Source organism: Ailuropoda melanoleuca, chromosome 1 (genome assembly GCF_002007445.2).
Source record: "Ailuropoda melanoleuca isolate Jingjing chromosome 1, ASM200744v2, whole genome shotgun sequence".
Lineage (NCBI taxonomy): Eukaryota > Metazoa > Chordata > Mammalia > Carnivora > Ursidae > Ailuropoda > Ailuropoda melanoleuca.
This window is the reverse complement of record NC_048218.1, coordinates 207,131,802-207,145,901: the sequence shown is the minus strand read 5'-3', so window position 1 is coordinate 207,145,901 and position 14,100 is coordinate 207,131,802. Positions and strand designations below refer to the sequence as shown.

The 14,100-nt window shown below is 51.8% G+C and overlaps 1 protein-coding gene and 1 pseudogene across 1 annotated transcript in view; both read left to right on the top strand.

Moving 5' to 3' along the window:
- Positions 1 to 14,100, top strand: part of LOC117797453 (collagen alpha-1(I) chain) — a 106,318-nt gene that overhangs the window by 16,303 nt on the left and 75,915 nt on the right. The window lies entirely within an intron of this gene.
- Positions 1 to 14,100, top strand: part of LOC109489042 — a 71,247-nt pseudogene that overhangs the window by 597 nt on the left and 56,550 nt on the right.

Below are 14,100 nucleotides of genomic sequence, written 5' to 3'. Positions count from 1 at the left end.
TGGGGCGGGGAGCTGCTCTGCGGCCGTTCCTTTCGCCTACATCCTCTCCCCTCATTTGGGGACAGATTTCGGGCATTTGGGGACTCGGGATTCCCTAACGCGTGCAGAGCTGCTGCGAACTTCAGCCCCGGCCACGCCGGCAGCCCCGCCCGGACTTTGGCGACATCGATCGGTCTGCGGCTCGACTTTGTCCATCCCGAGGGAGCGCCGGGCGGGGTCGTGTGCCCACCGTGGGTTTTGCCTACGCAGCTTGCCCGCGGCCTTCCCCAGCTTCCTTGTGGACAAGTCAGGTGGTAGGACGTGCGGCGCAGCCCTTACCTGCACCCGAAAGAAACCCCCAACAGGGTCACGCCCCTGGTCTCCATCAACCAGGTTGTCCAAACACACGTCCACGCAGATGCACGCGCACAGACACATGCGTAGGCAGAGTAGAGCGCACCATGAAGAATGGGATTTTGTTCTCAGTGTGGGGTAACTGGCCCTGGGCACAGGGTGGGAGCGCACAGTCGTCCCACCCTCCCAGGCCTGCCTCGCACTGGGCAGGACTGGGGTGGGGCTTCTTGCCATTCACGTCCCACCGAGAGCCCCACGAGGCACTTTCCTTCTGTGTTTGTTGAACGCAGCTCCTTTCTCTTCCGTGTGTGCCCGCACTCAGATGGAGAAGGTCTGATGGGTAGTGGAGGGAGCAGCCCGGAAGTTTAGAGGAGGTAGCCAGCCCTCCCTTCCTGGGGGAAGCTCAGGGAGCAGGTAACCAGCTGCTGCGTGACCACCAGGGTAGTGACCCAAATATGCAGGAATAAGCATTCTATTTTAGAATGGATTATTCTAGTTTACATTGCTAACATGAGACGTTTTTAGCTATATTTGTAAATGAAAAATTAGACATTGGTATTACAGATTTCTCTGGGGCGGCGATCCCTTGAGCAAGCCATTTACCACTCACTTTTTCCCATTTGTCAGAGATAATAATTTGCTTTGCCTACCTTGCAGGGATGTTGAAATAAAATAAGTCATGGGAAAGCTCTTGCAGATTTAAAGTGTTATGTACATGTATGGCTATCATGTTGACATCAGAACAACTGGTTTTAAAAAGAGAGACATAGAGAAAAGAAAGGGACACTGTCCAGTGTCATGCCGTAGTGTACCGAGGCCAGCTGCAGTGTGGGGTAGGTGTGTGGGGCCGCTGAGGGGGTGGTGCTAGTGGTTAGTGTGGGACAAAATCCAGAACCCAGAAAAGGGCTAAGAGGCCACACTGTGAGAGCGGAAAGGCCACGGTGCAGCTGAAATACTCTGACCACCCTTCTTGCTTGCTGGACATGATTTTGGCTGCTTTAAACAACCTTTGGGCATGCTCCATCCCTTAGTGAAAGTGCTGTTCACTCAATTATTCCACAACAAGCGTGTAGTACTCTGGTTGATGGTGAGATCTGGGGGTGCAAGAGGGGGATCTGGGGGCGCCTGGGTGGCACAGCGGTTAAGCGTCTGCCTTCGGCTCAGGGCGTGATCCCGGCGTGATCCCGGCGTTATGGGATCGAGCCCCACATCAGGCTCTTCCTCTGTGAGTCTGCTTCTTCCTCTCCCACTCCCCCTGCTTGTGTTCCCTCTCTCGCTGGCTGTCTCTATCTCTGTTGAATAAAGAAATTAAAAAAAAAATTTAAAAAAAAAAAAGAGGGGGATCTGTTTCCCTCCTTATAGGGCTTGTATTTGCTGGTGGGACCAGGGGGTCTTCTCACTGACCATTGAGTAATGGCCTGTTGCTCACTGTGTCAGGCTAGGTGAGAATTACACTCTAGCCTGGAAAATATGGCGTTTAGACAAATGCAGGCACATGCCCCAAGGGCATTAGATGACCGGTGCTGGCAGCACCTGCTTTCAGAGGGGAGAGTGGGAAAGGTGACAGCGTACTGACGTGTCCGCAGAGACATTAGACCCCAAGCTGGAGGGCAGGACAGAGACATGTATGAGAACCTGGGTTACTCCTGCCAGGGGACCAGCTTGAGCAGCTCCGTGAGTTGGGGGTTGGATGACAGCTTTCAGGTACAGCATGGAGCCCCTTCTCATAGAAGAAAGGGTTTGAAAATCAGGATACTCTGAAATGGATTGAGGCCCGATCAAGGAGGACTCAGAAGCAAGGTTGCCAGGTTTAGCAAATAAAAATACTAAACGATCAGTTAAATTAGGATTTTAGATAAACAACAAATAAGTTTTTTGTATATGAATGTCCCATGGACCATTTGGAAAAACTTATAGTAAAAAACCATCCACTGTTATCTGAAATCCTGATTGAGCTGGGTGTCCTACATCTTATCTGGCAGCTCTACCCAGAAGGCAGCCTGAGACAGTGAGGACTTCCTCCTGAAGGTGCTGGGAAGCTGCCATGGACGCACTTGATGCCCTGCCCCGCTCCCCCGTGGCTCACTCAGAGTTCGTGGAGTCCTGCTGGACAGCTCCGCTCCACGCCACAGTTTGCCTCTGTGTTTCTTGAAGGACTCCTCTTGGATGGTGCCAGTTTGCTCAGCCTGGGTGCAGGCTGGGTGGGAATGCAGGATTGGGATTATGCCCTAAGGGGTGACCCTCACCCAAGGAGGGATGCAGGTGTGATAGTAGCCCCGCCTCCCCAGTCCCCGGTGCCCCCGTGTGTTCCACAAGAAGCCCCAGAGGGTCCCAGCGGTGTCCAGGCACAGCTGTCCATTCATTAATGTGTTCTTACTGGTCATCTGGCTCTCCTGCCTCACTTCCCTCACTGCGTAAGATACACTGCTGAATCTAAGTCATTCTCTCACTGTCTTGGGGGGGGTGGGAATCCAAGTTCGGAAGCAGTTAAAGGTGATGAAAGCAACATCAGGAAAGTTAGCCTGGGAGCAGCGCACGAAGTGGCTTTGTGGAAGGAAGGCTAGTGGCCAAGGGACCAACTCAAATGCTCTGGCAAACAGAGATTAGGGTTTGAGGGGCTGAACACAGTACTGACAGGAGCAGACAAGTGAGGGGGAGACGTGAGACATTGGAAGAAAGGGTGGGTGAGCAGGTTGCCTGATGGATGGGGAGGAAGACACGGATCGAGTTAACCTTATGGCTTCAGGGTGGTTGGTATAAGGAAGCAAGGGAGGGGTGGGGAGTTCAGTCCCAGCCATGGTGAATTTGAGCCAAGCACAGCAAATCGAAGGGAAATCGTCCACTTCCTTGGCCCCAGAACCAGCCGGTCCCTGATGTCCCAAGAAGGCCATTTCCAAGGATGTTTGGGATTCTGAAGAGTGGCTCCTGAGACCCCGTGGCTCTGGCAGTCCTGTGGGGGCGTCATTTGGTGGCGTCCAGTCCACTGGCAGAGAGGGGGCCTCCCGAGGTCTCTCGTATGTCCACACAGCTTGTCTGTGCACTGAATTGGATTGAGTCCCTTCTGGACACGATTGGCCTCAGTCTCTACCCCCGTATCTGGTGCATAAACAGAACTATGACCTAGGGTGTTGGGCATTGCAACCACTGCAGACCTCCATCCCAGGCTCTGATGGTCTTAACCATCTTTACCCTCCTTGCTACCAAGAGCACCTGCTGTGCCCTGAGACACCAGGAAGGAGGAATCCATATTATCGGAGGCTCTCGGGCCTATGGGTTATAGCAGGCCATGGGGACCTGGAATCACCCACTATAGTAACTGATGAATTTAATTTCACTGAAAGGAGAATGGCCATTGGGCCTAACGGAAAATGAGGCCTGGCTTGATGTTAGCCTCTTCCTTAGGTAGCTGGGATCACCTTTCTGGGAAAACGCTCTTGGGTCTTGTCAGGGGAAAGGAAGGTGGGAGGCAGGAGAGGAAGCGGAAGGGTGAATGTGGACTCCTCTGGGGTTGCACTGGGCCCTTAAAGGAACGGGATGGGCTCCTTGTTTAGAGTCACGGTGGGTTGGCGCCTTGCCCTGGTTCTCTTCCCTTAGCCTTCATCCTGAATGTAAAGCAGGAATAACAATGAAGGTGGCGGGAATGGTTTTGGAAAATTACTCCTTAGAAGCCTAGCTGGGTGTGGCATTCAGCCAGAACTTTGCCAGAGACACCCTTGCTCGGAGCAGGCGTGTTCTTTTCCCTTTTTGTCTCAGAAGAAATAGCTTCCCTATTAATGCTGAAATTCATATATCGCAGCTGTATTTTACTTGATGACTGTTGGTCAGCAAATTGTGGGTCTTTGGAACTGTTTACAAGCCAGTGACAGAGCAGGAGGCCACAGGGGAGGGCAGGGCCTCTGAGAGAAGGACCCTGCAGGAGCCTGTGGGGACATGGAGTCAGACGCAGAGGAGCTCAGGTTTGAGGCAGTGGCCCAATATTTACCACGGACAGAAGGCACTTTTCCGTGGGCCTCTCGGGAGAGGTGCTCCAGAAATCCTTCACAGTCACTGTAGACAAACTAAAAATAGAGCCAAGAGTAGCTGGCTGGTCACAGAACGTTGTGGAGACACCACTTGGCTGGGACAGTCCTGTCGCTAGTGATGACTTTGCCCGTGGAGTTCCCAGAGGGAAGCCTTGCACTGCTTGAGGCCTGGCGCCATCCACACTGGAGGTGGGCCTGTGACCAGCAGCCTCCATCCAACCAGATCCACTCTGCCGAGGGACTCTAGAAAGGAGGAGGGCAGGGACTGGCTGCAGGTGGGAATGGGAGCTGTCCTGCTGCCCCTGGGGCTGGAGGACCGTGTGCCGAGAGTGCTCTCTACCTTTGGTCACATCACCAAAACACCCTAGACTGAGCCTCAGGGAAAGGAAGGGAGTGCGATGCAGGACGGCGGTGGGGGCGGGGTATCAGTTTTGATCTTGGCCTTGACCTTGGTCAGTTTCTACCCCTTGAACAAGATTTGTGGGGTGAGGGTTTCAAGCAGGGTTTTCCAAAGTGTGGTTCCTGGACCAACTTAAGTCCAAGTACCCAGTGTGTATTTGAGATATAAAATCCCAAGTCGCAGCCCAACCCTACTGAGTCAAAATCTCTGAGGAATGGGACCATGGTTCCATGTTTCTGATAAGTTCTCCAGGAGTTTCTTATGCCTACAGTGGTTTAAAAACAATTGGTTTCCAACTTCCCCAGTGTTAATACTGATCTGTTTCTTCTGCCCTTGTGAGTTATTCTTTCTACCTGTCTGTCTGTTTAGGTATCCATTCATCCATCTGTCCATCGGTCAACCTTCTTACGTATCTGTCTTTCTATTTATCCATCTGTCATTATCTACCACGTGCATTTTTTCAGTTGTCATTGAAAAGAGATGTCCTTGGCTACTGACTTTTGAACAAACACAGGAGACTGCTGGCTTCCAAATAAAGACGAGAGCCAGCATCAGCCCCCAGCCAGGGTAGCCCTGTGTGGGCCAGCCTGTTAGGCCACACTGGGGTGTTTCTTGATTCAACCCTCTGGACATCTTGGGTGCCCTGAGCGTAGGCTCTCGTAGAGCCCAGAGTGTGATATGGGGGCCTTCAAGCTTCAAGTCAAGCTCCCCGGTGATGGAGCCCCTGGAACTGTCCTGTGGCTCCAGGGCTTATAGGATGTGAATGTGGTGGACTGGTGAGGGGGCTTCCTGAAGCGTGGGCAGAGCACATCGGCTGAGTGCCAGTAGGGGAGTCCAGCCCTGAGCCTCTGGAGGGAAATGGCAGGAAGGGAATGGATTGAGAAGTCCCCTTCCTTGAAGGCTCTACCCTGCAGCGTGTGCGTGGATCTCAATGGGCCATGTTCTAGGGATATAAGCAGAGCATGTACAAAATTCAGGGATTTGCCGAATCACCGTTCCATGCCTCAGGGTGTACCCCAGTGCTGGGATGTACCCTTCTCTTGTCCTCCTGTCCCCACTTTACAGATGGCCCAGCTGAGAACAAGCATATCCCCCGTCCCATGGTTGGGTGACATGGGGGAAGTGGCATGTGATCTTTATTCTAGCCTAGCCTGTCCTGTCCAGTTCTTACTCTTAGTGCCCATCAGTGGAAGGGTTCAGGCCCTTGTGCAAACCAGGCTCTGAGTATTGCCTAGGGCCCTAACGACCGCTACTGACATCATGGATCATGTCAAGAGGACATCTCTGGTAGTCAGGTGGCAAAGCCAGAAGCAGCCACCCGATAGAGTTTGTATGCTCAATATTGCATCTTTCCACATTCCATGTTAGGATTCTCGTTGCTTGATAAGTATCTCTCCCTGCCTGTTTTATTTATTTTTGGAGCTGCCCTTCTCCTGTGAACCCCCGCAAAACTATATTCTATGGCTAATCTCCAGCCAGGGGCTACACTTCTGAGTGTCCCAACCACTTGATGGGCAGGAGGACCCTGGAGGCACTCTGTGCTTGCTAGTGGCTTCTCACCCACTCAGACTTCATCCTGTGACTTCTCAGTCAGTTTGTATCCCCTAAAACCATTCTGACAAATACATGTGCTTTTAAGTGATACCATTTCTTGACTATTTTCTTTTACTTTCTGGTTTTCCCGTTTTGATTTGTTCAGTTCATGGCCAACGACATTCTGTGTCTGGGCACCATTTTACTTTTACGGGGGCGACTCAGGCTACTGACGAGTGCACTCTTCAGAGCTGGGTCAGGATCCAGAGCTCTTTTCCCCATTCTGCTCCAGCCACCCTCCCTCTGACCCTGAACAGTGAATATGATCACACACAAAACGCCAGTTGTCTCCTGCTTCTTTCAACCCAATGGACCAACCCATCTTGAAACACCATGACACCAAACCAAATGTCAAAATGTTGTCAAGTCTTTTAAAATGTAGGACAAAGGCCAATGAGATGCTGAGCAGGCAAGAGCATTAGTCCTTAATTTGCTTGGTTAGCTGGCTGTGATCTTGCTCTGAGATGGGCAGAGGGGCCACATGAGAGTCAGTCTGTGTCCTGAGGCTTGACCATGTGGAACCCTTAGAGACCCCACTGCACGGTGTGTGCAATGGAACAGAGGAAGCGGTTGGATCTTCGGGGGCCCTGCTTGCCCTCCAGCTGGTGTGGCCCGCGGTGGAATGGTTAATCCCAATCTCACTCTCTCTCCACTGCCTACTTTGAAAATAATTTGATCTCCATTCTTTTCCTTCCTGTTGACAGGAAACTCTTCTCTGCCAGCTCATGGCTTGTCACAGACCAATCAGATATCATCCAGGCTTTGGGGTTTCTTCCAGGGCCTCTGTGTTTTGATATACTCTGACCTGGCAGCGACGTTGTTGGTGAATGTACAAGAAAGGCCAGTTTGCTCTTGGTAACCCCCGGGGTCCAGCCTTTTGCCCCACAAGGCAGAGGCTGTGGGAAGCCCTGCAACTCCGTTACCCTCCAGGGAGCACAGCGGGGGCTGGGCCTGCTGCAGGGTGCAGCTCAGGGCAGCCCCAGAGTGACCCCATTTGTGCCGGGTGAGGGGGGTGTGCATGAGGAGGAAGGACGCAACCCGGCCAGGGAAGAATTTTAGAAAGTGGGACACAGCTTCTCCATTTTGAAAGAAAAGGAGGGCTGGGGAATTGCCACGAATCATATTTTTAGGTAGGCAGGGTTAAAGGTGGCGCTGGGAAACCAGTCAACTCATTTCTGTCTGTTTTCCAGGTGATGTGGTGTCCCTGAGGATACAAAGATGAGCAGGGTTATGGGTTGAATTATGTCCCCAAAGAGATATGTTGAAGTCCAAACCCCTGGTGCCTGTGAATGTGACCGTATTTGGAAATAGGGTCTATGTGGATGTAATTAGCCCAGTTAAGATGAGGCCATTAGGCTGGGCCCGGAATCCAGGATGGCTGGTGCTCTTCTAGGCAGAGAGCTATGTGGGCACGGACACTGAGGGAAGGTCACGTGAGGGCAGAGACAGGGACTGGCGTGGGGCAGCCGCAAGCCAAGGCACACTGGGGCCCCTGGAAGCTGGAAGAGGCAAGAGTGGATCCTCCCTTAGAGGATTTGGAGGGAGCATGGCCCTGCAGACACCTTGATTTCAGCCTTCTGCCCTCCGGAACTGTGAGAGCATACAGCTCTGTTGTTTTAAGCCACCTTGCTTGTGGCTTCATGTCGGGGTGGACCCAGAGACCGAATACAACAGGGTCCCTGCCTTTGAAGCACCCTGGGGCAACAGATGAAAAACTACCACTCGTGTTGTGGTAGAGCCACGTGAGCAGGTGCTTCAAGGGGTCAGGACACCCCAGACTGCCCCGGGGAGGGTAGCCCAAGGCCTGTAAATTTGTCTTGCTTTCTGCTGTCCACCACTCATTGACTGCATTTCCCCAACATCTGGGTCTTGCATCCCGTCCCCTCTGTCGCTGCTTCTCTCTGGTGGAAATCCAAGCAGGGTGGGTGGGGCTGGGCAGTGCACTGAGAAAACGGAGGTGTAATGAGGCTGGGGTGACAGCTCTAGGACCCTGCTTGTCCCAAGCACCTTCTCTTGGACATAGAGTGGAGACGGGGGGAGAGGGAGTGGGCAGCCCAGCTCGGTCTCCTGCTCAGCTTCCAGAAGACTGGCAGCTATCTGTCTGTTGGGCTAACATGGAAACCCTCCGCCTAATTCCACCCTGCCTTGCAGCATGGGCCATGTACACAGCCTTTGGGTCATGGGCTTGAGGCCGTCATCACCTGGCCCCATTCTTGTCTACAGTATATGGTGTAAACAAACACCCCAGAGGTTCCCCCTCCAAATTCAGACATTGCTCAATGGGTAGTTTCATTCATAGTAGCTATGACTGATCAATATCACTGATTATCAGATATCATCTGGGATGGCATGGTTGTCATCAGACTTAGCTGACACTGACGGAGCACTTGCTATGTGGCAGGCCTGTACTTTTATATAAGCCATCTCTCTATCTCAAAAATAAGCCTGTGAAATAGCATTACTCTTATTATTATCCATGTTCCTAGCCTCACCATAGACAAAAGAGCATAGGTTGTCCATGGCCCACAACGGCTCTAGCCCAACCTGCCTAGAAAACTCTCAGTTGTGTTTTAATTGGTTTTTGATGTCTCTGCTTGGCCCCACCCTAGCCCCAGCTTCTGATGCGCCGTGACCAGTCCAGGCATCATGGGGGCGGGAGGCGAGGACTGCTGGGTGGGAGCAGACACCACCCACATGACAGAAGACAAAACCCCTGGTCTGGCCAGCTGCCTTCCAGCTGTTTGCCCTGGGGATTGACTAGGTCTCTGTACTCTTTACCTGGCTCCTAAATTTTTAGATGAAAGTCATTGAAAGCACTTCTTTATCCTTCTCATCTCAAAAATGAATAATCTGCTTTCTATAATTCCGTCGGTCTTATTCTTTAGTTCTTTCTCATTTTTTTTTTAAATTAACGGAATCTTAGAATAAGCGCTAAACCAGGAATCGGGAAATCCTGTGTTGAGTCTCCTGCCCAATAACTGCAGAGCTTTTTTCTTACTAAGTTAGCAGAATTTACCGAAGGCCTGGGCCAGGTTGTGGGCCAGGCACTGTGCAAGGCTCAGAGAGGACAGCTGGACCCCTCCCCTGACAAAGCCTAGAGTCTGCAGAGGCGCCTCGAACATCTCTCACCATCAGTTCACCTTTGCTATCAAATATCAAAACACCCCAAAACACCGTGACTTAAAACCACACGCATTTACTCTTTCTCAAATACATATAATATATATAATAATTAGTATTATATATGATCAATGTATTGATTACATTGTTGCATAAATATGTATCAAAATATAGCTATATAGAAAAATAACCAATTAACACGTTACTCAATTATAATGTGTAATACTATATTATCATCTTAAATAGGCTTCTGTGTTACGTAATTAGTAACATTATTTAATAACTAATGTTATGTAATTAATAGATACTTATTTTAATATAACATAGAAATATATAACATAATATATATACATAATTTTTAAAAATACTTCATTTATTTTAGAGAGAATGAGACAGAGAGTGTGCGAGTGGGGGGAGAAGCAGAGGGATAGGGGCAAGCAGGCTCCTCGTTGAGCATGGAGCCTGACGCGGGGCTCGATCCCACGACCCTGAGATCATGACCTGAGCTGAAACCAAAAGTTGGACGCTCAACTGACTGAGCCACCCAGGCGCCCCTGCGTAATTCTTATATTCTGAGAATATAGAAGAGATGGCAGGCCGGGTCTCCACGGGGCTCAGGCACCATGACAGTAGGGAAGCAGGGCTTCCTGAAGGACAGGTGGGGTTCGAGGGGCTGTGAGTGAGGCAGGAGCCTTGGAGCCTGGGTCCCTCCAAAGCCGGTGTTTGAAAGTACCACCGAACCTTCCACTTCTTCACTGGAGACGGGCAGTGTCAGAGGTGCCATGTGCTCCTGGGGCGAAGCCAGTGCCAGGGGAACAGAGAAGTTCCTTTTCTTTTTTTTTTTTTTTTTTTTTTAAAATTTTTTTTTTTTTTTCAACAGAGATAGAGACAGCCAGNCCCAGGCGCCCCGAGAAGTTCCTTTTCTTGTCCCTTTTCTCTTCTTTGCTTGCTAAGTGTATTTTGAGATTCTGAAATGAGCGTGGGGCGCAGGTAATATTCTCAGCTCGCAGACAGAGGGAAATGCGGGGCAGTGGTACCAAGCTGGTCTAAGGGAATAACTCAGCCGGGTGACTTCCCTGCCAGGTGCCAGAGAAGGTGAGAGCTCACCTGGGACCCCTCATAATGAGGAGGCAGCCTGGAGGGGGGAAGGGACTTGCCAAATGTCACAGGGTTGGCCAAGGGCAAGGCAGGGAGGACAACAAGGGTTTTCTGCTGGAGGAATGTTGGGACAGGCAGCATCCACGGCTACGGGGCGGGGGGAGGCTTCTGGGGAGCCATGTCCCATCTGCTCTCTGCCAAAGATGCCTACACCTTGCGTTAGATCAGAAAACAAACCCAAAGCCGTTCTGTTTTCAGTGGCTCAAAACCAAGGGCTGTAGGCGGCAGTGAGTGAGCATATCGTCCTTTCAGAGCGGGATCCCTGGCTCCAGGCTTGCAGTCTGTCCATTCTGCATCCATCGCCCTCCTTCTCTGCATGGGCAACACCAGTTTTCAGGAAAGGCTCAGTGCGAAGCTCTGTAGGCTTGTCATGCAGACGTAGAATTTACCACCATAATAAAATAATAATAAACACGGTACAACTTCAGGTCAAAGGGACATACTTGGTTATATTCCTTGTTTAATGGTGAGCTTCCCTCACTTGGTCTTTGGTACCGTCACCTAAAGATTAGGCCTCTGCTGACCTGCTAGAACATTCTAGAACTGGGATGGCCCTTCAGCATTGTCCCGGATGGGGGCAAGGGTGGCTAGACTTTTGTCTCCTTAATGAGACCACGTGCTCCTTGAGGACGATGTGCATTTACACCTTTCATGTCCTCATCCAGGGAAACCACTTCCCACACAACTGACTCTATGATGATGGTGAGGAAATGCAAAAGCCCACCTCATTGGGGGAAAGAAGAAAATATGGACATTCTTTGAGAGTCTAAATGCTTCATTAGCTCTGTGAACTAATTTTGAAAAATCTGGGTGAGTCTATTATCTGCAAATCTAATGAAAAAATAATTTTCAGGCAAACCATGTTTTGTTTGTTCAGTGAAAGAGCAATTTATAGGAAGATTATTATATTAGTTTTTTTTTCTTCATCTCCTACCTCAGAAAGTTATTTGGGCTTTCGCTCAGGCTAATTGACTAGTAAGAGCATCATAAATATGCCAGGAGGTATATGAGATGGCATGATAATCCTCTGGTTAGAAACCAGTCTAGCATCTAGGCTGATCTCAGATGTGGAGCACATGCAAGGAGGGACAGGACGGTTGGCCCAAGACCAGGCACCAGCCCCTCGGCCCCACTGCCTTCAACCATAGGAGGGGAGACCATCCACTCACCCCTGGGACAGACATGGACCCAGCTGTCATTTGTGGGAGAGTCTCTAGAGCAGAATCCTTCGCGTGAGCAGGGAAGACGTGCTGGGTTTCCTCTGCTCTGTAGAAGGGTGACATGCCAGGGGGGTGTAGGTCTGGGTGTCACGGGCCAGCGTTGCAATATGCTGATGTCACTGTTGGCTCCCATGTCTCTGCAGTTTCCCCATATTTTCTGAGCCTCGATCTCCTCACCTGTCAAAGGCGGGTAATAATCCCCACCGCACAGGGGCGGGGGAGACTGAAATGCGATACATGGGGAAAAGCAGGAAGGTGGTAGCCCGGGAATGTTGGTTTCCTCTCTCCTGTAAAGGGGTGCAAGGGAAAGATCCCCCCCCCCCGCCAAGAATATAGCCTACACCATCCCACTCCAGGTAAGACAATGTTATTCTTTTCAATGGAGGCGATTCTTAATTATAAACTAAAATGGGACCTTGTTTTTATCCCTTGTAATGCTTTGGCTAAATACATTTGCAAATTTGTTTGCAGATTTCCTTATTTACAGGGAGCTGGTCCACAGGGCCCAGGACCTGAAGCCAGAGTGAAAGCCACTGTGAGCCCCTTGGGCTGAGAGGTTGAGCCCTTAACTAAACATGGTTAGACCCGGCCTCTGGCAGGAACTGGAAGGCCGAGTCTGGTGGGGCTGCTGAGAGCCTGGTGGGGGAACCAGGTGGATCCTGGCAGGCTCCACCTGGGAGCAGAACACTGCACTTGCCTGCCTCCACCTCCAGAGCCAACAGGGCCCATAGGGTCACTATGCACAGAGACAGGCCGGCGGTGAGAATAGTAGAGTATAGAAGGCAATAAGCAGCTGGCATTGCTGGGAATTGGTGTACTGGGTTTTTGTCCTCAGCCCCGTGGGGCATTTGCCATTCAGTAGGGCTCTCCTGGGGATCTTCCATCTTGACTACAGAGAGTGTTATGGTGCTTTTGGGGGGCACTCGGGCCCCCAAGTCCTATCCCCTCTAGTCCTCAGGGGGGTGGGGTGGGCTGCACTCTGCCTTGTGTCTTCCAGTTCATCCCCCGTGAGGTGAGACCAACACCACCTAGCGCCCCTGAGGCCTTGGGTACCACATGTGACTCTCGGGGATAGAGTCTGTGTTGCTTCAGTTTCTCGTCTCCTGCTGGTACAGGAACCGACTAGAGCACACTCCAAGGAGTGAATGAGGAGAGATGGTTGCAGAGCGGGGCTGGGGTGAGAAGGCTGTGGGGTGAGAAGGCTGTGGGGAAGGGAGGGACGTGCAGGCAGGGAGCGGAATGGGAGGGACAGTGTGTTTTCGCAAGCTCTGCTTATCTCTGTCACAAAGAACAAAGGGGGGCCCTTTGCAGCCTGTATTTTTGCCCTCCTGGCTCCCCTAGCCTTTCCGGAGAGCTGCTGGCCGTCCTCTCCGGGCTGGGGGAGCCTCACGGGCTGCTGAAGACTAGTTCTCACTGAAGGGAGGGATGAAGGATTTGATGGGGAGATAGAGCCTCAACAGGGATGGGAAGGGCCCCCGCCCAGGTCTAGCATTCCCCGATTTTGTGATACCTGCCGAACTGCAGGTGTCCAACTGCCTGCTGTCCCTCTCAGCCCGCAGCCCAGCAGGCCAGGGCCATGGTGGAAGGAATCTCTGACCACAGGCGGGAGGGGAGTGCAACTCCAATCCCACATCCGTCCGCCAGCTTTGCTGACTTGGGCAAGTCCTATAACCAGAGATTTCCCTCTGATATCGCCGATGACGTCTGTCCAAGTGGGTACAGGGCTCAGTTATTTGTCACCCATTTCAATTCTGGTCCCCGATGGCGATGTGCACGAAAGCCTGGTGGGTTCTCAGACAGTTCTCGCCTGGAGAAGGTGGGGTCAGTTTGGGAGGCCAGGAGGCTGCCTTCCTTCCACGGTTCTGAGAAGGCAGATGGGGCCTGACCAGAGGGGCCCAGAGTGATCCCGCTGAATAAATGGGGACTCACTTTCTGTACGTCCACCCCGCTGGTGGGCATCTGAGCAAATGTGAGAGGAGACGTGAAGTGTCATAAGCCACTGGGCTCTGACAAAGCAAAGGGCAGTGTGGGCACTGGGACCAACTGCAGACCCCCTTCTGGGCACAAAGCCTCAAGAGGGCAGGGACCGGAAGGTGTCGGGCCAGCCGCCGGGCAGGTCACCCCTGGAAGGCCCTTCGCAGCAGCTCCTGCTGCAGGTCAAGCTTCCGTGAGCCGTGTGGGCGAAAATCCCGGGAAGGGCCAGACCCCACCTGGCCACTGAAGACCACGACTGGCTGCTGCCCGCTGTGGCTTC